Here is a 26,353-nt window from a genome sequence, read left to right as displayed (position 1 = left end):
TGAGTCCTGCTGCCAAGCCCTCAAACACAAATTTCTGTAGATTTTTCATGCTTACAAGTTTTTTTTTTAATTATTCGTTGGGGGTGGGGAGTAAGAGAGGGGAGCTTGGCAGCAAGTGCCTTTATCCAAGGAGCCATCTTTCCAGCCCTCAAATGCAAGTTTTTGTTTTGTTTTGTTTTGTTTTGTTTTGTTCGAGACAGGGTTTCTTTGTGTAGCCCTGGCTGTCCTGGAACTCACTCTGTAGACGAGGCTGGCCTTGAACTCAGAAATCTGCCTGTCTCTGCCTCCCAAGTGCTGGGATTAAAGGCGTGGGCCACCATACCCTGCTCAAATGCAAGTTTTTATTGAAGACTTTATCAGGTTGATAATTTTTAAATTAGTGTGTGTGTGTGTGTGTGTGTGTGTGTGAGGCTTGGCAGTAAGTTCCTTCACCTACTGAGCTATCTTGCTGATCCCTGAAAAACCACAATTTATGTTCTTCCTGCATATTTACAAGTAATGCTTTAGAAACCACCTCTCCCAACTCCATAACCAATTTAAAGTGATGCCATATACTAAATATACAGCACCAAGGTTGAGAATCGCTGGCCTCTGCTTAATTTTATCCAGCTTAGGTTGGGGTGTGCTGATTTCATAAGACATATACTGTCTTTGTTTCATCATCATCATTATATTATTATTATTATTGTTATTATTATTATTATTATTATTATTATTATTATTATTATTTGTGGTTTGGGGTGGCCTGGGACTCACTGTGTTGACTGGGCCAGCCTTGTATTGGCAGATCTGCCTGCCTCTGCCTACTGTGTGCTGAGAGTGAAGGCTTGTGCCACCCCACCTATCTCAGTTTCTTTCACCAAGGCTGTGATAAAATACTCTGACCAAAGCAACTTGAGGAAGCAAGGGTTTATTTTAGCTCACAGTTCGAGGCACCGTCCCTCACACTGGGGAAGTCAGGGGAGCAGCAGCTGAAAGCAGCTCATCATGTGACATCTGCAGTCAGGAGAGGGTAAAGTTAGCCCGCTAGTGCCCAGCTCCCACTTCCAGGGTCCAGTTAGGGAATGGTGCCACACACAGTGGAGGGTCTTCCCACAAGCATGCGCAGAGGGCCATCTCCCAGGTGATTCTAGATTACCTCGTTAACAATATTAACCATCACGTGCTTTAAAAGGAAAATAAAAATCCTCCAGTTTAAGTCTGTGCTTCTCCTTTCTGGTTTGTGTGTGTGTGTTTGTTTGCTTTCCCCAATTTACTGGTTTATGTATGTTCTTAGTTTGTTTGTTTTTTAAGTACTGCTTCTGTATCTTTTTTTGTTTGTTTGTTTGTTTGTTTTGGTTTTTTGGGTTTTTTCCAGACAGGGTTTCTCTGTATAGCCTGGCTGTCCTGGAACTCACTTTGTAGACCAGGCTGGCCTTGAACTCAGAAATCCGCCTGCCTCTGCCTCCTGAGTGCTGGGATTAAAGATGTGTCCCACCACCGCCCGGCTGTTCTTAGTTTATTGTTGACAAGGTCTCACTGTGTGGTTCGGAAAGGCCTAGAACTCAAGTTTCTCCTGCCATAGGTTTCCAAGCACTGGGATAGGATGGACCACCAGGCTTAGCCTTATTTATTTATCTATGTGTGCATGCTAGACAAGAGAAAGATAGACAGATAGACAGACAGGACAGAGAGCACCTGCTTGAGTAGACCAGGCTAGATTCCAGCTATCAGTCTCCTTGCCTCAGTCTCCCCTGTACTTCCCCCACTTTGCCCATTTTCTCTTCCCTGTCCTCTCTTCCTGCCCTGGCTCCATCTTACCTTCTGCTCATCAGTGCCATTCTATCCTAACTTCCCTGTCTGTCCTCATTGCTGTCTGTCTGTCCTCCTGCAGCTCCCACTAACCTTCTCTGCTCTCTCCCCTGACCCACAGCGCACACCTCTGTTCTAGTTCGCCAGCTTTTCCCTTTAAAGCTCCTTAATTGGAAAAGGGGGGGGGGCACAGAGGCATCGTCAGACATTTGTAATTTTATTATTCAACAAGATACATTATTTTTAATCTTAAGAGCAGATAAGTACTAAAAATAGGTTTCTTTCTCCAAAGACCCCAGAAAAGGAAAGAGAAAGACTTTGCCCATGGTTAGCTTGCTCCTTAAATACGAACTATAATAATTATTATTTTAGTAACTTCCTGGGTTGGCCACAGATGACTCTGTTCATGTTGCTCACTGACCCTTGGTTGGAAAGTCCTTCTTAGTTCTTCATCATCCAAGACAGCAGCTGACATCAATGTAAAAAGAGCAGCGAGCTAAAAAGAGTAGAGTGTGTACGCCCTGAATTGCATATTCAGTTGCAAAATCATCATCATTATTATTATAATTACAGAGGGGAGGCATTTCAATAATTGTTCAAAGTGTCTTCTTGAGGAAATAAGTAAACCAGGGCCAGCTGTCACAAGCCAATCTACAATAATGATCCCCGTATGTGCATCCTCGGGATTCATAACAATCTACAATAACAAGTGTGTGCATTCGTCTACTGTCCCTGAACAGCCTAAAAACAAAAAACAAAAAAACCTACTATCTGCTCTGATGTCTTGCTTGGTAGTTCACTTGTATTTTTAAACAGCATCCTTGAATAACCTCACAGTCACAAACTGCCAAACAAAAATTGCATCACCAATTTAATAACAAACAACGGTGGGCAGCCTGGCATCAATCCACCTGTAACAGGATGGCCACAAACCTAGGTTTCTGAGCCAAGTGGAAGCCAGGTAGACGGCTCGGCAGACAACTGAAACCAGTTAAGAGAGAAACAGCCACCAAGACAGACATGCTTTATTGACTTGAAGATCACAAACAGGAACTGGGAAGGCCTTGTTTTCAGCTTACTTGTGAAATCAACCCGAAGTATTTCAATTTTGCTCCTCCCAACAAACAGCTGTGAAATGACTAATAGAAATGAACTGATGATGTACCAGGAACTAAGTGTGCCACTTCACTGAGAACAGAAAAGCGTTCCCTGATCGAGGCTGTCCTCTCAGATTAATACCTGAGACATGGTGCAGAGAAACTACTCAACCAGGCTGTTCTATAGGCAGAAAGAAAGAATCATTGCGACTCGAACTGCCAAGGCAGGGAGAAAAGCAAAATGGTGGGAAACCAAGCAGATATTGTATGACAGCCATCAGGGTGGGGATCTGAGCTGATCCGGTCAGAGCCATCGGGGCTGACCACAAAGTGGATGTCCTTGCCTGAGGTAGCTGACCTTTGAGGGAGCTGAGGTTCCTAGTAAGAGATCTGCTTTACTAGTGAACAGAAACTTTAAGGCTTGCTCACAATCCTTCTGTTTGCCTGGCCAAAGTCCTTTTATCTAGAGCAATGCCATTTTGGAGGAAGAGGGGCTCTGGACCTGAATAGACTCTGCGTGCTGTAAAGAGGGTCCCAGCCAATCACAGGCACGCTGCTGTTACAGAGAAAGAACCACCCAAGCGCCTTCCCAACATGTTCTCATATCTCAGTTCCTTTGAATTATGGTTCTATCTCTAATTTCATGTTCCCGAAGAAACTCCAGAGACAGGGGAAGAAAGAGGAGAAAGAAAATTTCTTATCACATTGCTTTTGTCTCCATGGGCCACTCAGGCTTTCCAAATTGGAATCTTAATCTTGCTGGAGGCTGGGCCTGGCGAGAAGGGTGAATGAACTCAAGCTGCTCCAGGAACTGGCCAGCTGCTCTGCCGCAGCCTTCCTAGGTGCTAAGAATCATCTTTCCTCATTACAATGGCTCAGTACATTTCCATATTTGCACTCCCAGCTAAAAGCAATTTAACCAGCAGGCAACTTTATCTCGCTTCGGTAGTTCAAACATCTCCTACAGAAGCATCAGAAGGGCACTGACTGACACCGTGGAAGTTGTTTTGAAGTGTATCTTGCACATTTTTAATTGTAAAAGTAAGACATGACAATGATTAAAATAAATGGAAAATGGGTTCGTATAGAAAGCAAAAAGACATCCTTCTTGACTTTATTACAAGTTAAACACAGAACTATTTCTTGCCCTCTGTGCTCTATATAAGGATATCAAATGCATACAATGCTTCTTTTCTAAAAAAGATTTATTTATTCTTATGACTATACTGTAGCTGTCTTCAGACACACCAGAAGAGGGCATTGGATCCCATTACAGATGGTTGTGAGCCACCATGTAGTTGCTGGGAATTGAACTCAGGACCTCTGGAAGAGCAGTCAGTGCTCTTAACCACTGAGCCATCTCTCTAGCCCGCATACAATGCTTCTATGCAGAGTAAATTATATACAGTATCCTTTATGTTGTATTTAATAGTATATCTGCAACATTCCATATTAGTACATGGAGATCTTTTAGCCACGAGGCAAGCCATAAAGCCAACCATTGCCTAGTTAACAAACATTTAAATTCTTTCCATTTTCACCTAGTATTATTATTATAAACAATGCTTCTGTGAATAACCTTACATTCATGTCTTTAGGAACCTCTGTTGTGACTTTATCCACAGGATGAATTACTTCAAACAAATGACCGGCTAATAATATATGTACATTCATGATAAGAACAGCAGAGCTGCCTCTCAGTGACAGCTCTTCCTTGCCCAGCATGTGCAAGGCCCTAGGTTCAAACCCAGCACCACACACACCATAGAATGCTTCCGAATTGTAACCTGTCCACGCTGTCCAATTCGGTGGCCATCAGCAGTGTGCATTTACTGTAACTTTGCTAAAAACCATATTTTCTTGAACTCCAAGCATCTGTCACTCACAGAACCATGAGCATGTTGTCATGGTTTCATCTTTTTAAGCACTATGAAGGTGAACGTTTTCTCCAAGTAATTTTGACCGTTCCTACTTTGGGTTTGTTTGGCCTGTCGTCGTTGTTTTGTGAAACTGGTTCTCAAGGTGTAGCCCTGGCTAACCTGGAACTGGGAGGTCCACCCGCCTCTACCTCCTCCAAGTGCTGGGATCAAAGGTGTACACCGTCCTACCCAACACCATTCTTATTTGTAGTATGTGAAGTATTTGTTCAGTCTTGCAGTGTCTGTCTGCGGCTGCTCACTGCCATCATCTTCATCCGCACCATATAAAAGTTTTAAATGTCTTTCCCAGATTCATTTATCAGCATTTCCTCTTCTGCCCTCTGGGTTCGCTTGTGTTTTAAATGTTAATTGCCGTGGGGTATGGTTGGATTTGAATTCTACTGTGTCCTGTGGTGGTGCAAATAAGGAAATTATTCTGGGTATAGTGATCTATGTCCATAATTCCAGTGTGTAGGTGGCGAAGGCAAGAGAACTGCTGTGATCTCAAGGCCAACCTGGACTACATAAGAGGATCCTATTCAGTAACTATGGGGTTGAGGAGGTGGCTCAGTGGGACAGTGCCTGCTGCAAAAGCAAGAGATCTTCAGGTTGGATCCCCAGCAGCCAAGTAAAAAAGCTGGGTGTGGTCACACACATCTGTAACCACAGAGCCAGGCGGATCCGGTTAGTTTATAGCCAGCCGATCTAGCCAACCAGCGATCACCAAGTTCAGTGAGAGACCCGACTCAAAAAGATATATGGAAGTCATCAACGAAGACATCCTGGTCTCCCTGCTCATATATGCAAGCTCTCTCTCTCTCTCTCTCTCTCTCTCTCTCTCTCTCTCTCTCTCTTGCTCTCTCTCTACACACACACACACACACACACACACACACAGAATTTGGTTTTACAATGTGGAAAGAAAACATTTACAAAGCCAGTATCATTGAGAGAAGTGACGATGCAGAGACCCCAACATCCATCGTCCCTTAGGCAATTATCTAAGCAGAGAGTGGTTTGTGTCTCATTTAAAGGACTCCTGTCTCTTTTCTATGCACTAGAGTGAGGGCCACCTCCTCAGGGAAAGGGATAATCAGGCTATGTGGGCCCCAAGCAGCCTGGACTTTTGGTATCTGTTTACCAGAGTTGCCTTGAAAACCCACATACACTGCCCAGTGTTAGATGTCAGAGGCAGGGTAGAGGCAGAAAGCAGGAAAAGACCAGAGTCTGACCTGAACAGATGAGATGAGACTATGTTTACTAACACACACAGGGAGGGACAGCTCTCTCCCTTGGGAAATGGAGGGTCTGCAAATGGAACCAGATGGCTGGGGCTCTCTCCATTGGCTTGGGAATGAGGGAGTAGTTGATGCAGCTGTCAGGGCTCCAAGGCACTCACTCTCTCACACAGCACCTAGACTTTTGGTGGGATGCTTTATAAAGGAAAGGAAGCCAGTGATGTCATGGGAAGCTGAGTTTATTCACCAGTCTCCAGGTATACACACCCTTCCCCAAGCCTCAGTCCAGCCTCACACACATGGTTTGAGCTAGCTCATTGCTCAGGCAACCCCAAGGAGGACCTCAGATTCATTAAGGCAGCCTGCTCCTAATGTATTAGATTAGTACAGGCTCATTAAGTAGAGATGACTCCTCAACCCCAGCCTTTTATTTTGAATATTTAAAAACACACAAAGTTTTAAGAAATACAATTAATTACCTATACTTTTCAGCTCTGTTCAGTTATTGTTTATATTCTTTTCACCTTTCCTGTGAATAGGCATGTTTATCCATTGAAGCTTTTGAAAGTAAGTTGAATATTAGAATTTCTTAATTGACATCTCAATCCAGCATATGCCTTCAAAGAATAAGGGTATCTAATATAACTATAATACAATTTCAGGCTGGGGAAAATTAGCAATAATGTAATAATATCTTTAAGTTCATATTAAAATGTCTACTGTCTAAATGCCTTATATAAGAATCTTTCCCTTTGTTCCAAATATCATATTAATCTCTCTCCCTCCCTCCCTTCCTCTCCCTTCCCCCCCACCCCCCATTTGCTTGCTTGCTTGCATGCTTGCTTTTAACAAGGTCTTACATAGCCCAGGAAGACTGTGAATCCTCTGTGAAGGGTGACCTGGAACTCCTGATCCACCTCCTGAGTGCTTTGCAGATGTGTCCCCTCCCCTTCCCTCCCCTCCCCTAACATTCCCCCCCTCACATACTTTTCAGTTCAGATTCTGCTGGGAGGGAAGCCAGGATTGTGTGCATGTTAGGCACGCACTCTACCAAATGAGTAAGATCCCCTAGCCCCTGGTCTGAGACCTTACCATTGCATTTCATTCTTTTTCTCTAGTCCAGTGTCCCAAGATGGACATTTAGCAATACCTACAGATATTTTTGATTATGGGGTGATGCTTCTGGCATTGCATTAATTCATCTTCTGTCACAATAACAAGATTCAGGAGGTTGGACACCTTACAATGAAGCTTATTTGATTTATAGTTTTGGAGGCTGAAAGTTCATGATCAGGTGATCATATCTGTTTGACCTTTGACAAAGTCCCCCACCCCCATTGTATTCCAACATGGCAGAGAAACAGAAAGGAATCCAGTATGCAGAAAGGCTGAATCACTTGGCTCTTGTAACAATCCATACTTGTGAGAACTGAACTTGTGAGTTCCTAAAGAACTGTGTTCATCCCAAGGGCAGGGCTGTTAGTGACTTCACCACCTACCAGTGGGCAGGACTTCTAAAAAGTTCTCCATCTTCCAACTTTGCCACACTGAACACTAAGCTTCTAGCACAGGAAGTTTTCACTGACAAACCACATCCAATCAATAGTAGGCATGTAGTGTCTACAGCTAACAATACCTGCTGAATGTCCAATAGTTCCCTGGCCCTCATACATGGTCTAAAAAGCCAAGTGATGACAAGGCTTGAATAACCCGGATGTAGCCTGTCTAACCAGTCTTCCCACTTAGTTCTGCAGGACACTGACATAGGTGTCCACTGCTGCATAACAAACGGCCTGCTAAAATTCAATGGCATGAGATTAGGAATCATTGTCTAAACCATTCTGTGACGTGGGCTGTGCTCTGCTGATCACTGATGCTGTCTGGCATTGTAAGTGTATTTGTTGCTTTTCTTGTTTCGACCTGACAGAACACCACCTGATAGAGGAAGGGCTCACAGTTTAAAGGAATCCAGTTCACCATGGGAGGGAATATAGGGCAGCAGGTGGTTCCATGATAGCTGTGTGGCTGGGACTACTCACTTCCTCACATCTTGGCAGAATGAAAGCATGGAATAGACAGAAAACATGGTAGGAATATAAAACCCCAACTTCCCACCCCAAGCCCCAGTTGGCCATTTCTTCTAGGCTGGCTATACCTCCTGAAAGTTTCACAACCTTCCAAAATAGTACCATCCGCTGGGAACCAAGTGTCCAAACATGAGCCTGTGGGGGACATTCCACACTCAGTTCAACATTGAGGGTGACATCCATTAGGACCAGTTTCCTTAGTCTGTACATGTAGAAGGCATGGCCAAAGGAATGCGGAAGGTCTGCTGAGACCTTGGCTTAGACCTGGTTCTGCCACTTCAACAGTATTATGTCGGGCAAAAGTAAGTAACAAGAGACTAGTGAAATGACTCAGTGGGTATAGGCACCTTTCACCCAGCTTGACTAACTGAGTTCAATACCTAGGACTCACATGGTGGAATTAGAGAAACAACACCCACAGGTTGTCCTATGACCTCTACACACATACTGTGGCATGTGCACACAAAATAAAGAAATGTAACTAATTAAAAAAAAAAAAACAGGTGCTTTGTTTAAAAAAAATAAAATAAAAAGCATAACAAAACCAGGTTAGAGTCCAGTGGCAGAGAGATACACTCCACCTCCTACAGTAGTTGTCCTACCAAATAAAAGTGATATTGTGTCCTTATTGTACCTTATCAGGAGGGATGCAGCATTAAGTTGGCCTACTCTTAGCGACATGAAGTTTAGTAGAAACGGACAAATCTCCCCTTTGAAAGCTCTCCCTTTCGTACATTTGGGGTGATACTGAGGCAACCTCTTCTTCATTATATTGGTTTCCTAGGGCTGTGCTAACACACTCCTCACAAGTTGGGTAGTTTATGACTATAAAAATCTATTTTCCAGAGGTTGGAAGCAGGAATTATAATGTGTTGGCAGAGCCATGCTCCCTGTCAATCCTGTAGGGAGAATCTCTCTTGCCTTTTCAGCCGGGGACATTCCAAGGCTCACCACTGCAGCACTTCAATTCACTATCCATCTTCACATAGTGTACTCCTTGGGTGTCTGTATGGTCATGTGACCATCTTACTATACGTATACCAATCACATCGGATTAGGAACCCATCTTCTAGTAGGACCTCATTCTGAACAAATTATATCTGCAATAGCCCTGCATTGTGTGGGATAATGAGTACTAGGAAGGACTCTGATATTCTTTGTTGTTTCAGTTGTCATAATTCAAACCCTAATGCCTATCACTTGTCCCTCAATAGTGTCTTCAATGACTGGTGATCCCTACTTGATTTAGTTAGTAACTTGTGGGTTTCACAACACTCTGTGTGTGTGTGTGTGTGTGTGCACACGTGCATGTGTGTGTGTGTGTGTAGGGGTGCATTGTATATGTGTATATGTAAGCCAGAGGTTGATGTAGTATCTTCCTTAATACTTCTTCCCCAGCTCCCTTTTTTAATTAAGAAATGGTTATGGGCATGGGTGTTTTGTTTGGATGTACGTATGTCGTATGCATGCCTACTGTCCTAGGAGGCCAGAAGAGAGTACAGAATCCTCTAGAACTGAAGTTACAGTCAGTTATAAACCACCATGTGGGTGCCAGGAACTGAACCCAGAAACTGGGAAAAGGAGCCCATACCCTTTGATTGCTGAGCCACCTCTCCAGCCCTTCACCTTCCCTTATAAGACAGGACTGCTCACTGAACCTAGAGCTCAGTGATTCGGCCTCCCCAGCACTGGGGTTGCAGGCCCGTGCCTCCACACCAGCCTTTTCAGATGAGTTCTTGAGGGTCAAATTCAGGCTTACATGACAAGCATTTTACCAAATGAGCCATCTCTCCAGCCCAGGAATCTTTTGTCAAGCTTCATTATATCTTCAGAATTTATTAGCTGTCATTTTTCTGTAAAGGTTTGTTTTGCTGTCCCAACTCTGGTTTTCTTCTCTCCCCTCATTTTTAAAAAAATCACTTAAATACTCATGTTATGTGCAACCATTTTTCTTTTGGGGGCTAGAGGCTGAACTCAGGTCCATGCTAGGCAAGGACACTACTATGAGCTGTGTCTCAAGCCCTACATGGTTTTTAATTTATTCATTTTCAATTATTTCATTTGATGTTTTGCCTACATGTATGTCTGTGTGAGGGTGTCAGATCCCATGGAACTGGAGTTACATACAGTTGTGAGCTGTCATGTGGGTGCTAGGAATTGAACCCAGGTCCTCTGTAAGAGCAGCCAGTGCTCTTAACCACTGAGCCAACTCTCCAGATCCCCACCCTCCAAGCCCTATATTTTATACAGCCAGGACAAACATTTTCATGATCAAATTTCCCAAGCTTGAAAATGGAAGTCTATGAGGTCAACTCATAAATAAGGGTTTCAACTTTTTTAAAAGTCGGAATTTTAAACATGATTATTTCAGCTCACCCACCTCTGCAGAACCCAGTTCTGTCATCCACCAAGTAAGGGTTTTTTCCCTCTCTGGAGAGGTTTCATGATTGTTCCCCAGGGGAAAAGACTCATTATCATTCCTACACTACAGCCATAGTGAATGCTGTCATCTGCTGAGAACTCTGCTTTACATATACTTAATTGTCACAGCAACTCTGTACATAAATAGTGTTGCTACATATTATGCAGGAGGAAGTGGAGTCTTAAAATGAGATACTAGAAAAACCATAGCCTCTGGGAATGGATGGCTTGAATCCTAGATCTCTGGCACCTATTTGAGTCAGGACCTGGGGCCTCTGTAGAGTCATTTACTTATCTGTCCCATGCTGAAGATGAGCAACTGGCCTCATATGTTGAGCATAGCTGCCTACCTGTCCTACAATAGATGTTATTAGTTCTTTATCTGTCCTGATGATAGGCTATAACTCCTGTCATGACAGATAGTGATAACTCATGGTGCCGCAGAGCCCACAAGCAATTAAATAAGGGTCCATCAAAGTCACTAATTCAGATAATTGACCTATGCTTTGATTGAAGTTTCACTGTAGAGATATTTGGGGAACAAAGAGTTTGCCAATCGATTTCTTAAGCAATATTGTAGGAGGGTGATTATGAGCATTCAGCTTCTGAGAACACCTGGGAGAAGACCTTCAGCATTTCACATACCTGTCAAAAAGCTCTTTGGAAATTAATCTCCGAGCAGACTCTGACTTTGTTTACTCCTAAACAGCATGATCATCCCTTCCCCAGATAACAAAGGAATGTGTTGTAAGAGAGCATAGATGAGTGTCACCCTTAAGAGACTATCACAGTGTCTGCTTACACAGTGAGGATGGCAGCTATGCCACTAACCCATGCAATCTTATGAGTCCTCGTTACACATGCATTTCCATTTCAATATATTTATTATTTCTAACTAGTTGTATTGTGTGTGTCCATAGAGACCAGAAGAGGGACCAGAAGACAGCATTCACTATTTTTAATTAGTTTTATTCTGTATGTATTGTGTGTGTCTGTCTGTCTGTGCATGATGTGTGTGCAGGTGCCCATGGGAGCCAGAGAGCATCAGGTCTTCTGGAGTCAAAGTTAGAGGCAAGTGTTAATTGCCTGCCATTTCTGCTAGGAACTGAACTGAGGTCCCTTGCAAGAACATGCTCTTAACTACTCACCAGCTCCTAATTCATTCAATCTTTAACCCAAATCTTACCTGGAATTACAGGATTATGGTATTAAGGATTGCTATGTTTCAATGAAATGTTCTAGGCACCTGGGGTATATCAGAAACTAAAATAAATATTCTTTCATTCTATTTAGGAGAGAGAAGTTAAAAAAGCATCAATTTTGTCAATTATACTAAAAAAATAGTGTTAATAACAAAAAAATTTTAAAGTAGGGAATATATAGGTCATTGTAATTTTAAATTATGACTGTCAGTCATTTAAAAGGCTGCATTGGGCATGTGTGGTAATGCATATCTTTAATCTAAGCACTTGGGTTAGAAGCAAGTGGATCTCTGTGAGTTCAGTGTTAGCCTGGTCTACATAGTGAGTTCCAGGTCAGCCAGGGAGGGCTACATAGTGGGACCCTGTCTATAAGATGGGGGAGGGAGTGATACTGAAAGAAAAAATTGGATGATATTTAATAACTAGTAATACACACTCTATCACTTTTCAAAGTCTTAGGGCTAGAAAGGTAGCTCAGTGCATAAGAACACATGCCGCTCTTGCAGAAGACCCAGGTTGGGTTCCCCCCACCCATATACAGTGTTTCACAACTCCAGAGATCCAGGCCCCCTCTCTGGCCTCTGTGGACACCTGCACACATGTGGCATACATACCTACACAGGCATGCACTTACATACATTAAAAAGTAATCCTTATAATTGTATTTTCCAGATCCAGAGTTTCTATAAATATATTAATATTTTATATTTAAAATAAATATTTTAAACTTCTCAGAAATCAATCTTTAAAAATCTTAAAAGGGCTTTTTTTTCTTATGTGGTTCCACCTCAACTCTATTCATCTGCACATTATTTATTTATTTATTTATTTATTTTTATGTACATTTGTTGTTTGGCATACATGAGGGTACCAGATCCCCTGGAACTGGAGTTCCAGACAGTTGTGAGCTGCCATATAGGTACTGGGAACTGAACCTGGGTCCTCTGGAACAGCAGCCAATGCTGTTAACCACTGAGCCATCTCTCCAGTCCCCTATCTGTGCCTTCTTAAAGTATCCAAGAACCTTTCTACTTTGAAAGGGTAAAGGTTAAAAGAACACACAGGCTGTTTCATGTATGTCCTACCTACGATTTACCAATGGGGATGGGTTAACATGCTGCTTTCTTAGGGCCTAATGTGTCCCCTGAAGGAAGCCACCCGTTTTAGTGGCACTCCATAATCACAGGGCCCGGAGGGAGGTTCTTGTCTTGAAAATAATAGAGAGACTCAAGCTAGAAGACCTCATGCTATTCAGTAGGCACTTAGGAGCAGCACAGGAGAGTTTGGCTGGAGAAGGAATATCGGTGATGTTATACAGTCATCTCAGAATAAGATAAAGGGACATGGAATCTGGGGTTTACTTAGCATCTACTGTATACTGAGCATCATGTAAACTCTACAACATGAACTGACTATTTTGATCATCCACATAGAAAGGGCAGGGGAACTGAGGCTCAGAGAAGATGAGGAAACTGCCCACTGCACACACGGGGTGACTTACAAGCATAAGTCTGCCTGGCTCCAGAACCCATGTTCCTACCTCACTAGTCAACGCTGTGTAGGATTCATCAGATATGGGATATAAATTGTTATTGCTCCTGCAGCTTTCAAAGGACTGTTTTCCCTGGGTGGTTCCGGTTCTGAGGCTCTAGTGCTTGTGGAGATGCAACGGCATTTTCTACCCCATCCATCTCTCCCCGAGTCTATTCCTAGTGTCTCCCAAATTCTCAGTTGCCCATCCTGTCTCACCATGACTGCCTGTGACTCCCTCTGTTTGTAGCCCAGATAGCCCTACAACCCAGAGCTGCTTCCCCACCCTACCCCTGCGCCTGCCCCTCTACCACGGAGCAACCAGGCCCAACAGGTACCGATGCAAGTTTCTAGCTTCTCTGTACTCTTCAACCAAGGTTAAAGGCTGTGCTACAGCGAGTTGGTTGTAGCTGGTGAGGAAGCTAACAGTGGGAACAGGTGACATGACCCAGCATGTGAGAAAAGTGATTTCTAATGGAGTGAACGTGGACCACTGGGAAACAGGAAAGGGGAAGGCCCCGAGAAGGTGAATTCCTTGTCATTCCTCCTCCCAAGACCTTATCTGAGGCATGGCTTCATCCTGTAGCAAGGTACTATTGTGCAAAGCCCCTTGTGCAGGCATACCGTCTGTCTCTCTGGCAGACCTTGTCTTCTTCTGCTTCCCTTTTCCTCTCAACTCGCCGCTGCCCCAGGATCTCATCTCCTAAATAAAACATTGGCTTAATGTCTCAGTTTGGGTTCTGTTTTTCTAGAAAACATAAACTAAATAAAATATTCAAGTTCAATTTCTCTTCATAGGACCACCGCTTCTTGGATTCGCTTGAGTGTGTTCCAAGAGATAATAGCTGATAATGATGTCATACATATATACATACACACAAAGATAAAAATAAATCTTAAAAATCATGCTGTCAGTATCAGCACGCCGAGCGGTATTTGCATATTTCCCTTAAAATGTGAAGTTTGTTTGAAAACAAAGTAAAACTATTGAATGAGACCTTGGTGCTAAAAGGAATTCAGAGCTGGGAACTCATAACTGGCTTGCTCCTGCATGCCTCATTTCCTGAGTGTCTCACAGGAGCCTTCCCTTTGCCAGGTTTGGACCCCCACATTCTCACTCGGACTATTATAATTGTTTTTTAACTTTTCTCTTTGTTTCCACACTGACTCCTGCCATCAAGTAAGTAGTCCTGGTTTTTTTTGGAGACAGGGTTTCTCTGTGTAGCCCTGGCTGTCCTGGAACTCACTATGTAGACCAGGCTGGCCTCAAACTCAGAAATCTGCCTGTCTCTGCCTCCCGAGTGCTGGGATTAAAGGCGTGCGCCACCACGCCCGGCTGTAAGTAGTCCTAAGATGGATTTTATCTTGCTCCCCATGTTTAAAAACCTTTAGTAACTTCTCATCCTTCTAAATCTACTCTTTGATGATGCTGGGACAATAACTGTTGACCCAGCTGGGCCCCTTTAAGGGACAGGGTGTGAAATAAAACTAGAGGGCATCAGCACTGAACTAAATGGCACATGGAAGGCCGGGAATGGTGGCACACGCCTTTAATCCCAGCACTTGGGAGGCAGAGGCAGGCGAATTTCTGAGTTCAAGGTCAGCCTGGTCTACAGAGTGAGTTCCAGCACAGCCAGGACTATACAGAGAAACCCTCGAAAAACCAAATAAATAAATAAATAAATAAATAAATAAATAAATAAATGGCACATGGAAGATGACAGCCACGGTCAACGGTGGCAGACACCAGGGCGGCAGCAGATGGCATGGGTGGAAGAATGAAATAAAATATAAAATAAAATAAGAAGCACCATGGAGCAAGGCCAGCAGAGGTAAGAGTCATGACAGCAAGACACCAGCAGGATATAGAAACAGCACTTCATGCTGTTTCAGCATAGCTTGTGGTCCCCTGAGTTTAGCTCTGTTGAAACAATGGCATTGCCTCTTGAGATTTTTATCAGCCCAGATCATGGCAGGAACCTGAAGTCATAATCAACTGAGGCTTTGAAAATCAGGTGGTTAGGACATATCTACAGGGCATAGGCAGAGTTATGGGTAGTTAGGGTGCTAGGCACTAGCAGAATCGTGTTAGTAGAAGCCAGGGATGAAGAGAAAAGGGAACAGAGTCCCAGAAAGAACAGGAAGTATGGCAGAACATGGCTATCACTGCTAGTGATCATGAGAGCACCCTGCTAAAGACGGGAGCCTCACTGCCTCTTCCTCCTCCTCTCTGAGATTTACTAATGTCTCCCATTCGAAAGCCCAAGGGTTAGCCAGAGGACAAAGGAAGCCAGGTGACATAGCATGGGGGTAACAGATTATCAACTACAGCCCAGGGCAGAGAAGAATATAGTCTTCCCTGTCCCCTAGTAAATGTGCACAGCCTGATTCCAGAACCCAATGGTACTTACTGCATTCCATGGCAAAAGTCGTGATTTCAGTTGAGGGTCATGAGAGGGGAGGCTTAGCCCACAATCTGGGTGGGACCTTAGTTCAGTCACACACATTCCTACAGGGAGTAGCAGGGGGAGGTTTACAACGTTGGAGGAGTCCATGTGACCACAGAAACAGATTAGACTGGAGTGGCCAGGAACCAAAGAAAGCCTGAGGCTATCACTAACTGGAAGAAACAGGAGACCGATTATCCCTGCCCCCTCCAAGCCTCAAGAGACTTTGACCCTGCCCAAACCTTCATTTTAGACTGGTGGCCTCTAGAACTGGAAGAAAAATAAAATTCTGTTGTTTTAAGTCAGCCAGTTTGTGCTAATTTGTTACAGCAGTCACAAGAAACCAACAGAGGCCAAATGGACACCAAACAGCACAGAATCTATCCACCTCAAACGGCACAGTGATGGCCACACTCCTGCTGGCTGGACACTCTTTGACCTACCTTTTATATTCCATTTGGAAGTTCTGCTGGGACCATTCACACACCTCACATCACGGCTCCCAAATCACAGCTGCCTTCATGTGCAAATGTCTTTTCTTTCAGAGAGGAGGATAACCTTCTTCAGAGCCGTCTCTCACACCTTGGGAACCCTCAACACTCCTCACATACTTCTTTAAGCAGAGTGATTGGTAAATGAAAAGGAAAACTTCCAATTGCCCATCTGTAAATGGAAAATAACAACCACTAACTTGCCTCTCGGAGGTAATGGTGGCAATGTTTCCTGAAAACAGTTCCTGTACCTGTAGCAGAAGTGATCTATCTGAAACACATTCCTACTAGAACAATTCCTTAGGAAAGAAATTACATTTCATTTTAGCAAACCCTGTATTCTACATTGAACTGAAACGGCCAGCATTTCACCCTAAGGAAGAAGAGGCCAGGGCTAATTGAGAAACAGAGGCAGGGATAGAGGGGGTATGCAATGGTAGACTACTTGTTTAGTGTGTTTGAATTCCTGAGTGTGGACAGGAATACCTGTCCACAGCACTGAAAAAAAAATCAGCAAGCACGCAGTCAAACAGACAAAATAAACACTTGAGACAGAAATACAAGTGCCAAGAAACCTTGACTCATATGATAAACACCTATTAAGGAACTATGATGCTAAAATACAGTCTATAGATGCTGAGGAAAAGCAATAAGGCATAATCCCAAATAAGCAATTATAACAAAATATGATGTTATATATGCTTGTGTGCATGTGTGTGTATACATTTGTGTGTATATGTATATGTATGCAGAAGGATGTCGGGGGTCTTCCTCAATCCCTTTCCACCATGTAGTACTGAAAAGGAGGGAGGGAGAGAGAGAAAGAGAGAGACAGAGAGACAGACAGACAGACAGAGAGAGGAGAGAGAGGGTCTAGAGAAAGGAGGGGGGTCTTCCTGAGACCCCCCCTCCACAGCTCCAATGTATGCCTTTTGTAAGAGTGAAGTGCTAGGGGATCAGAAAGAAGGGAATGGCTGACTCTAGAGACAGGAGTCTCACTCCCAAGGAGCCACTTTGAAGCTAGTGTTTTAGGATTTCACCAGGCAGAGGCAAAGTCTGGAACATTCCAAGACCAAAAGAAACAAGGGCTTGTGCAGCTGCCAGCGAACCACACCCTACTCAGTCCTATTGTATCCGCAAAGGTCTATTTTTACCGCTGTCCTCACAGCCACTTTTTAAGACAAAAGGAGAATGTGGACTAAGTCCCTTCTTTGCAATCTGGTATTTTATAGATCAAAGAAAGGAGACTCTGAAGAGGGAATGTGAAGGATGACTTCTGGTGAATCCAGAATTCTTCCAAGGAGTAGAAACTCGGGCTCTTCCCTTTCCTGGTTTCTTGAAGATTGAAGAGAGGCTGCCTTAGTGTGGCAGTAGCCAGTCCTTCCGAGCTCAGAAGGAAACAGGGGGAATGAGGACATCTCAAGCAGAGTCATTGCTTTGTGACAAACGCGCCTTGGCCAGGATGGAGGGCCCGGCTGCTTCCCCTCTGCTGACCTTTAGATCTCTCTACCGACAGCAGGCACCACCCAGCCTCTCTTCCAGTTGAGTCCTGCTAGGCCTCTGAGACCAGAGCTCGCTGCTTGTGAGTGGGAGGGAAAAACCTCTCGGGAAAGCAGCCAGGACAGAAGAAAGGTCAGCAGACACAGGGGGCGCTGGGGTCTCTGACCTCTCTGTGGAGCATCCATAGGGAAGTGGGAAACTAGAACCCCAACCTCCAGGTCCGCATCCCTGGTCTTTGTTTTCCCAGGAAGCTTCTACCTTGTAGACCCTGCCAGAAGGCCCGCGGCATTTTCATGAAGCAGCAATAACAAGGACAGAGCGTTCTAGCCTGCCGGAGCCTGCTGGCTGGTCACTCTTTCCACTGCCTTTTGTTTTCACGCATCGTTCCTCTCACTTGCGTCTCAGATTCCTCTGGGCTTTGAAAAAGCCACACAGTGACACCGCCCAGCAGGCTGCCAGGCGGCTCTAAAGGGTACCCTGTCCTAAGCATCGAGAAAGGGACCAACCACCTCCTGTCAGTGTAACTGGCAAAGGTAGGGCTTTAAGTTCCACCCTATGGACTGGCAAATCACATCCTGCTGTCTTTCAAATGCATCTCCAGTGCTGGGTGGGTGTGGTGGTCCATAATTCTAGCTCTTGAATGGCTGAGGCAGGAGGATTGCAATTTCTATATCACCTTGTCTCAAAAACAAAACAAAACCAACAACAAAACAAACAAAACCCCAACCAAACAAAAATATGTATCTGCAAGGTTTGCAGACCTTTCTTGATGATCTAAGCACAGCCAACATAGATGTGTCTGTAGGCAGTTCAGTATGAACTCTCTCATGGTTCATGTGCTAGCACTTGGTGCCAGCTGGTGGCGCTGTTTTGGAAGATTGTCAAACTGTGTGGCAGGAGCTATAACTGGCAGAGGTGAGTCTTTGAGGGTGGAGTTTTGAAGGTTAAAACCCAGCCCCCTTTCCTATTAAGCTCTCTGCTTCCTGGCCAGCCAGAATGTGAATAATCTGCCAAAGCCCAACCAACAGCAATGCCACGGTCTCCCTTCCATAACGGGCCATAGTGCCTGAAACCATGAACCAGCGTAAATCTCCCCTCCCTTAAACGGACACTGTCAGGCATGTAGTCACAGTGACATACAGTTAACTAACACCCACGTGTCAATGCGTTAGGCTGTTGTACATACACACATGTGGGGGAGAGAGGATCTCCACCCATCAAACATCTGAAACCTGTTTCCAATTTTCCTCTTAAGCTATGCTATTAGAATCTATGAGAGCCCCAGGTAGATGTTTATTTCCTAATAATTACATGTATTCATGTAGCGGATGTGGGCCTTAGCACAGGTGTGGTGATTAGAGGACAACATGAGGAAGTCTTCTCTCACTGTGTGGGTCTGGGACATGGAACTCAGGGTGTCAGGCTCACCAGCAAGGTTCTTTGCCCACTAAGCAATCTCTCCAGCCTGATGACTTTACAGACTTGGTGGCATTGGTTCTCAGCGTGGAGCAAGAGACACTCTCATAAATCATTGATGAGAGAGGGGGAAAAATATGGTTAAGCTACTACTGTGCAGAATAGCCTCTAAAGCAACCTGGTAAAGTCAAAGGTACATATCAATTTGGGGCAATTTCCATCCTAATCTATACCCCAGACAGACTCCCATATGTGTCTCAGGAGACATACTCAAGGATGTGGGTGGCACGAAGAACTGAAATCTAAAAAAAAAAAAAAACAAACAAAAATAACCACCACCACCAAAACTATTGACATAATGAATTTCTACTTCTGGGAGCCTAGAGTGGAAAACAGTCATACAGCAGGATAGTATTATTTTGGTACTCCATGGTATAATATTAACATGTTCTTAAGAACAGATTAGTTCTATTAGTGTCACATGCATAAATCTCAAAGGCATCATGGTGAGAAAAGGGGCTGTAGAAAAATATGTATACTGCTTATATGCATGCTTAACACTGCAAGCTAATATTCTGTGTAGTTAAAAGTATCTTTAAAAGATCAGTTACTTCTGGAAAAGCTGAGATGCAAACGACTTTGGAAACCAGATACTTAGTTTATTTAAAAAACATTAAGAGCTGAAGAGATGGCTCAGCACTTAAGAGCTCTGGCTGCTCTTCCAGAAGACCTGGGTTCAACTCCCAGCAACCACAAGGTGGCTCACAACCATCTATAATGGGATCTGATGCCCTCTTCTGGCATTCAGGTATATTCAAATAGAGCACTCAAGATTCATAAGTAAATCAATTTTTAAAAAATTTAAAAGGTCAGGAGTTGGGGCACACACCTTTCATCATAGCATTTGGGAAGCAGAAGCAAGCAGATTTCTGTCCAAAAACAAAAACAAAAAACCCTCATAAATCCTGGATAATGGATATATATCCTGCAAGTGACTCAGAGAAACATGGCCAGAATAGCAAAAGGTTCTTATACAGTTCATAAACTTCTTACTTATGAACAATAAGCATCTGTTTTATGTAGTGGCCATCTCCATAAACATGTACACCAACGAACCCTGTTAGAAATGTGTGCTTTCAATAGTGGAGAAGCCATAGAGGTTCACTCACGATGCCCTCCAGGTGCCCTTGTGACCTTCTGGACGCGAGACTATCCTGAAAAGAATCAGAGGTACAGTGGGGTGAGGATCGATGCCGAGCCACATGTGGATATAATTATAACCATACCCCAGAAATTCCCAACTCGGGCAGAAAATGAGATCAAAATGCTAATGCAGTTGTCCTTCTGTGACCCAGCACCTGGGAGCATGACACAGCAGCTCTGCAACGGGAGACTGGCATCTAGATTTTAAAGGGCTTTCCAAGAAATTCTGATGACCAGCCAGGTTTGAGAAACAGCAGCCATCTCTGGTTATATTCTACCAGTTTTCAAAGAAATTGGGCAGGTGCAAGTAGAGCGAGGAAACAAGAGGAGAAAAAGGAGGCAGACAGGAAGGAAGGCGCGCAGGCGGGGAGCAAGCCTTTGACTCTTCCCCTCCCCCTCCAGGCTTCTCCATCCCTGAAGCGTCTTTTCAGAATTCCAACTTTCTGTAACATGCATTTAGCAGTTACCAACTTCCTTGTTTGCTCCTAACATGACTTCCGCGTATCCGTAAGTTTAACCTATGTCATAAGCATCTTAGAACAGCCTTGCTTTTTCTTTAGTGTCTAACACAGTGCCTCAGGGAGGAAGCAGTAACGAACCATAATTAATAACACATCAAGTTCAGAAGTGTGTTAAGGTAAAAAAATAAGTGCGTAATATTGACTGTGTTTTTATAAGCTGACAATGACATCCAATGCAGCTCCTATCAAAATCTCAACATCTTTTCTTTTGCAGAGCTTGACTGGCTGGTTATAAAAGTCACATGGAAAGCCCAGAAGAGGCAACACAACCATGAAAAAGATCGAAGGTGGAAGACAAGTATTTCCCAGCTTCAAAACCTACAGTAATCTTCCTACGGAGACCAGCAAAGAATTGATGGTATAGGAATAAACCACATATTACGGTCAACTCCAGACAAGGCACCAAAGGAAACTTGATAGGAGAGAAAGAACTATGTTCGTTGTTGTTTGGCTTTGGTGCTGGGGTTTGAACCTCATGTGTGCTGAGTAAGCACCCTACTACTGAGCTACATCCTTGTCCCTCGGTTTTCACATTTTATTTGGACATGGGGCCTTACTAAATTATCGGTGCTGACTTTGAACTCATTCTGTAGCTTGGGTTGGCCTTGAACTTGCAGTGCTCCAGCCTCAGCCTCCCAATTAGCTGGGATTACAGGACTTGTAGCATAGGCCCAGCTAAAAATACCCTATTCAAAAAATGGTGCTGGGCCAGCCAAGTATCTATGTGCAAAAGAGTGAAGTTGACTCTCTTCAGCACCGTACTCCTCCCACCTCATCCAGGTGGATACAGTGTATGTGTATGGAGATGTCACAGTGAAACTCATTGTTTTGTACTCTAATTTAAAAATTCATAAAATACCAAGTCAAGATGAATCACTGACCTAAATGTAATAATTAAAACTACATTTCTTTTTTTTTTCTATTTTTTTTTAATACAGTGTCTTACTGTGTAGCCTAGCTGATTTGGAACTGTTATATAGAACAGATTGGCTCTGAACTTATGGCGATCCTCCTGCCTCTGCCTTCTGACTGCTAAGATTATGGTGTATGCTATAATACTTGGCAAAAAAAGAAAACCCTTAAAATTCTTCTGGAATGGAGATATAGCTCAGTGGTAGACCACGTGTCTAGGATGTGGGAAGGCCTGTGCTCAATCCACACGCAGATAAATAAATATCTCCCTAGAGGGAACAGAGGTGCAAGGGAATCTAAGCTATATCACCAAAACAAAAGTGTCAAAATTAACACTAATTGTTTTAAAAGATTTATTTATTTATTTTATGTATGTGAGTACACTGTCACTGTCTTCAGACACACCAGAGGAGGGCATTGAATCCCATTACAGATGGTTGTGAGCCACCATGTGGTTGCTGGGAACTGAATTCAGGACTTCTGGAAGAACAGTCAGTGCTCTTAACCACTGAGCCATCTCTCTAGCCTGACCAATTGGGTTTTAAATGTAAAAGCTTTTCTGTTTCACGGGCCAGTGAGACAGCTCAGTTGACCTCACTTCAGTCTTCAGAACCCAGAGTGGACAAAGAAACCTGATTCCCAAAAGTTGTCCTCTGGTCTCCATATGTGCACCATGGTGTACTCCACATGTATACTTAATAATAATAATAATAATAATAATAATAATAATAATAATAATAATAATAATAATAATGTTTGTGTTTCAAAGGACACCATCAAGAAAATAAAAGGGCAGGCTGATATCCATGGGAGGACTCCCCTTTTCTGAGGAGAAAGGGAGCACTGACTGGAGGATGAGGGGTGGGAGATGGGAGAAAGGAACTGGGAGGAGAGGAGGGAGGGGAAGATGCAATCGAGATATAAAATAAGTAAAAAAAATACAACACAAAAATTTCTCTTTGTTTTAACACATAGTACATCAATAATGCTGTGTATAAGACTGCTGTGTAGAAGTCCACTAGCCTAGTAGTAGAATAATTAAATTGTTTTAATGTTGCTTTGGAATTCAAAGAAGAAGAGGATGAAGAAGAGGAAGAGGAGGGGGAGGGGGAGGAGGAGAGTACAAAGAAAAGGGTAATTACAGAATGGAAGATAAGCCTTTTCAGACACCTGACAAGAACCTTATATCCAAAGTCCATAAGCCTATCAAAACTCTATTATAAAAAAATTTAAACATCAACAGGAAATCTGAATAAACATTTATCAGAAAAATGAATACAGTGGCCCTTATGCATGGAATTGCTCAGCACCATTAGTAACTAGGAAAGCACAAGTCAAAATCCCGACACAATCTTCACACCCACAAAAATGTCCATGGTAATCCCTGCTGTTGGTGAGGATATAAAGAGATCATTGTCATATAATGCTACTGAGCATGTAGAACCGAACAACGAGTGTGGATACTCCATGGTCGTTCCTCAAAGTACTGAGGTACACAGCCACTGGGCAGTTCTTTCCTACAAACATCTATACCAAGAGACATGAAAATGCTTATCCAAACAGATACTTGTACATGAGTGCTCCTAACAGTGTCTGTGTAGTGGACAGAGGTGAAAACGACTCATGTTTACAAATTGAAGAATGGATAAACAAAATCTGTTACAACCATGTAAAGACATACATGGATAAGTGCTTCAAGTGGGAACAGCATGCTAAATGAAAGAAAGTGGCCACAAAAGATCTCACATCAGGATCCATTCATGTAACATATTCAAATGCAGAGAGGCAGAAAATAGATTAGTGGTTCCCCGAGGGTAGGGGATCGGCAATGAGAGATGACACTGATGAAACCAAGACTTCTTCAGGGGTACCAGAAATATTCTTGGATTGAGTAGTTGCAATGAACATACCCATCTGTGACAATACTTTTAGAACACTAAGCTTATATTTAAATAGGCAGCCTTTACAGTATGTAAAACATATATCTCAATAACTACAAAGGAAGTAAACCCCAGATAACCCAGATTTACATTCTAGCTCAGTTACTGGGGTGAAAATATCAAGGTCCTTCCCCTTCGGACCTTGGCATTTGTTGGTTCACTAAGTAGTTGCACTTCACTGTGTGAGCTACTTTTCTATTGCTGTGATAAGACTCCACGGACAAGGCAATTTATAAAAGAGAGTGTCCTTGGGCTTACAGTTCCAAGGGGTTAAGAATCCTATGACACGGAGTCGTGGCAGCAGGTGCCAAACATGGATGCAATAACAGCTGAGAGGGCCTATCTCCAACCACACACAGAAAGCAGAGGGCACAAACTTGAAATGGCTTGTGGCTTTGAAATCTCAGCATTCCACCCTGCCCCTGCCTCAGTGACACACTTCTTCCAGAGAGGCCACACCTCCTAAGCCTACCCAAACAGTGCCACCAACCTAGGGCACCAAGTATTCAAACATCTGAGTCTATAGGGACATTTTTGTTCAAACCATCCCAGTTGACTTCACATTCTTTATGTCTCCCTCATCCCTCCTCCATTGTCTGTGATTGTCCCTGTCCCTGTTTATTATTATTGTGGCAGTGAACATTTGGTTCTTAGTTGGTGGCTGTTTGGGAAGGATTAGGAGATTTAGCCTTGCTGAAGGAAGTGTGTCACCAGGGTCAGGCTTTGATGTTTCAAAAGACTAATACTACTCCCAGTGTGTTCTCTGCCTCCTGCTTACAGCAAGATGAGATCTCTCAGCCAGCTATACCTACCAGCTGAGCCATCTTGGACTCACCCTTGAAACCATAAAACTCAATTTCACTGTTTCTTTTGTAAGTTGCTTTGTTCATAGTGGTTTTTTTCCTCACAACAAGAGAAAAGTAACTCCTACAATTATCAGTCATCCTGTTTTATTTTTCTTAGAGCATTAGTCACTTCCTGAAATCATCTTGTCTATTAGTTTCCTGTCCCTTGTTTTTCCTCTCTCACTAGAACATAAGCTCTGTGAGAAGGGTCATTACCTGAGCAGTTTTAGCAGCCACTTATGTCAGCGGTACTACCTGAATTACAGGAAGCATTCGATAGTATTTACTGTTTGCTGCATGAATGGAAGGTGGATAGCCATCAGGCTCCCCTGAATCTCTCTAAATCTTCATTTTTCTAGTGACAAAATGTCATCATCATCATCATAATTGCACTTAGCCCATAAATAACAGTGCGTGCAAGACACAGCTCATTACGGACATTCAATAATAAACATGAATAGTGATTTTGTTATGATCCCCACAACTACCATTAACCTATAATTAAGATGGTCCACAGGACAATCACAGTCACCAGAAAGGAGATTTTCACTGGGTATAAATGATCGAATCCCTTCTTCTTCCCTTCTGGTGGCCAGACTTTGCCTTCAAGGCTCCGAGGATTTTGGTTCCTCCTTGAATGAAGGTCGATAAATAATAGCTACAGTTGTTACAGTTTTTTTTCCTTCCTTTTAGGAAACTTGGGATCTGGAAATTGAACATATGGTATAATGTACCTAAAAATATTCTCTACCATTGAGCTACATCCTGGGCCAATAGCTGTAATTATTATTGGGGTTATAAAGAAAACAATGAAGAAGGAGGAAGGACAAAGAGAGAAAAATATGAAATAACAACACCTCCTCTTAAGTAAAAGAATGGGCAGATCTTTTATCTGTTGATAATAATGTAATAACTTTTTATCCATTTGTTCAGTAGTTTAGTGACTGCCCTTTGAGTACAAACACAATAGCCACTTGCTGTTTGACCCTCCTTGTTGGATTAGAAAAGCCAGGCTATGAGGTCAGTGAAGCAGGCTTGTGTAGCAGGTGAGGAGCACAGAGGCGTGTGGAAGCAAGTCATGCAGATGGCAAGTGACATCCACCTACTGGCCGGCGTGCACTTCCTTAGCGGCTCTCATTAAAAGTCAGGGAGAGTCCCAGAGATCTACCTTTCGCTGACTTTGGTGAAAGAAATGGTATGTTACCGTGGCATAGCCATCAGGGAAATTATGGCCCTGCTCCAGGAACAAGTGACCCTGAGGACCTCTGTGGCTTACACCAGCAGCTGACATGTCATTCACGCCTCTCTCTCACCCATCAGCAGTCCGGCTGTGGTGCTGCTCCGCTTTGTCTTCACTCTGAGGCCTGCTCTGAGGGAGCAGCTGCTATCTAAACCATGGCGAGGGAAAGGAAAGACGGTGTGAAGCTGCCCCACAGGGATGCACCTCGCATCCATGACCTGCATTTCATTGGCTAACAGTGGCATGGTAATGGGTACCATCTTCCGCTGAAAAAGAAACTTGGAATATTCTGAGACAGGGGATACAACCTACTGAAGATGTCTTCACCAGTTTTAGAACTTGGTGGGGGAAAGGCTTCACTTTTAAATTTTAAAATGCCCTTTCAGGTAGGGAGGGAAAAAAGTGCTTATGAGATGCAAATGAAAGTACCGTGTCATGAATTATCATATATAACACGAACATTAGAGTCTAGATACTGAAAAATATACATGAAAATGCAAATGAAGGCATTCTTTCAGAAGTCGGGCCCTCAAGAGAATACAGTTTAGATGAC

The 26,353-nt window shown here is 43.4% G+C and overlaps 2 long non-coding RNA genes across 3 annotated transcripts in view; one reads left to right on the top strand and one right to left on the bottom strand.

Annotated features, from left to right (window-relative positions):
- Positions 1-21,785, top strand: part of Mkln1os (muskelin 1, intracellular mediator containing kelch motifs, opposite strand) — a 31,889-nt gene extending 10,104 nt beyond the window's left edge. The window contains exon 3 of the long non-coding RNA NR_040300.1: positions 21,078-21,785. This is a non-coding gene — a long non-coding RNA (muskelin 1, intracellular mediator containing kelch motifs, opposite strand). The remainder of the gene's footprint in view (positions 1-21,077) is intronic.
- On the bottom strand, positions 6,267-19,866 carry LOC115490343. Of its 2 annotated transcripts, none has more exons than XR_003956274.1 (2): positions 16,176-19,866; positions 6,267-13,988 (listed from the first exon to the last, which is right to left on the bottom strand). It is a non-coding gene; the product is annotated as an uncharacterized LOC115490343 (long non-coding RNA). The 2 variants fall into 2 exon arrangements; XR_003956273.1 differs by having other exon boundaries at positions 15,697-19,865.
- Positions 21,786-26,353: the final 4,568 nt, after the last annotated feature.

The sequence above is a fragment of the Mus musculus genome, chromosome 6 (assembly GCF_000001635.26).
Source record: "Mus musculus strain C57BL/6J chromosome 6, GRCm38.p6 C57BL/6J".
NCBI classification, from domain to species: Eukaryota; Metazoa; Chordata; class Mammalia; order Rodentia; family Muridae; genus Mus; species Mus musculus.
Note: the sequence above shows the minus strand (reverse complement) of the source record. Positions and strands in the feature narration are given on the sequence as shown.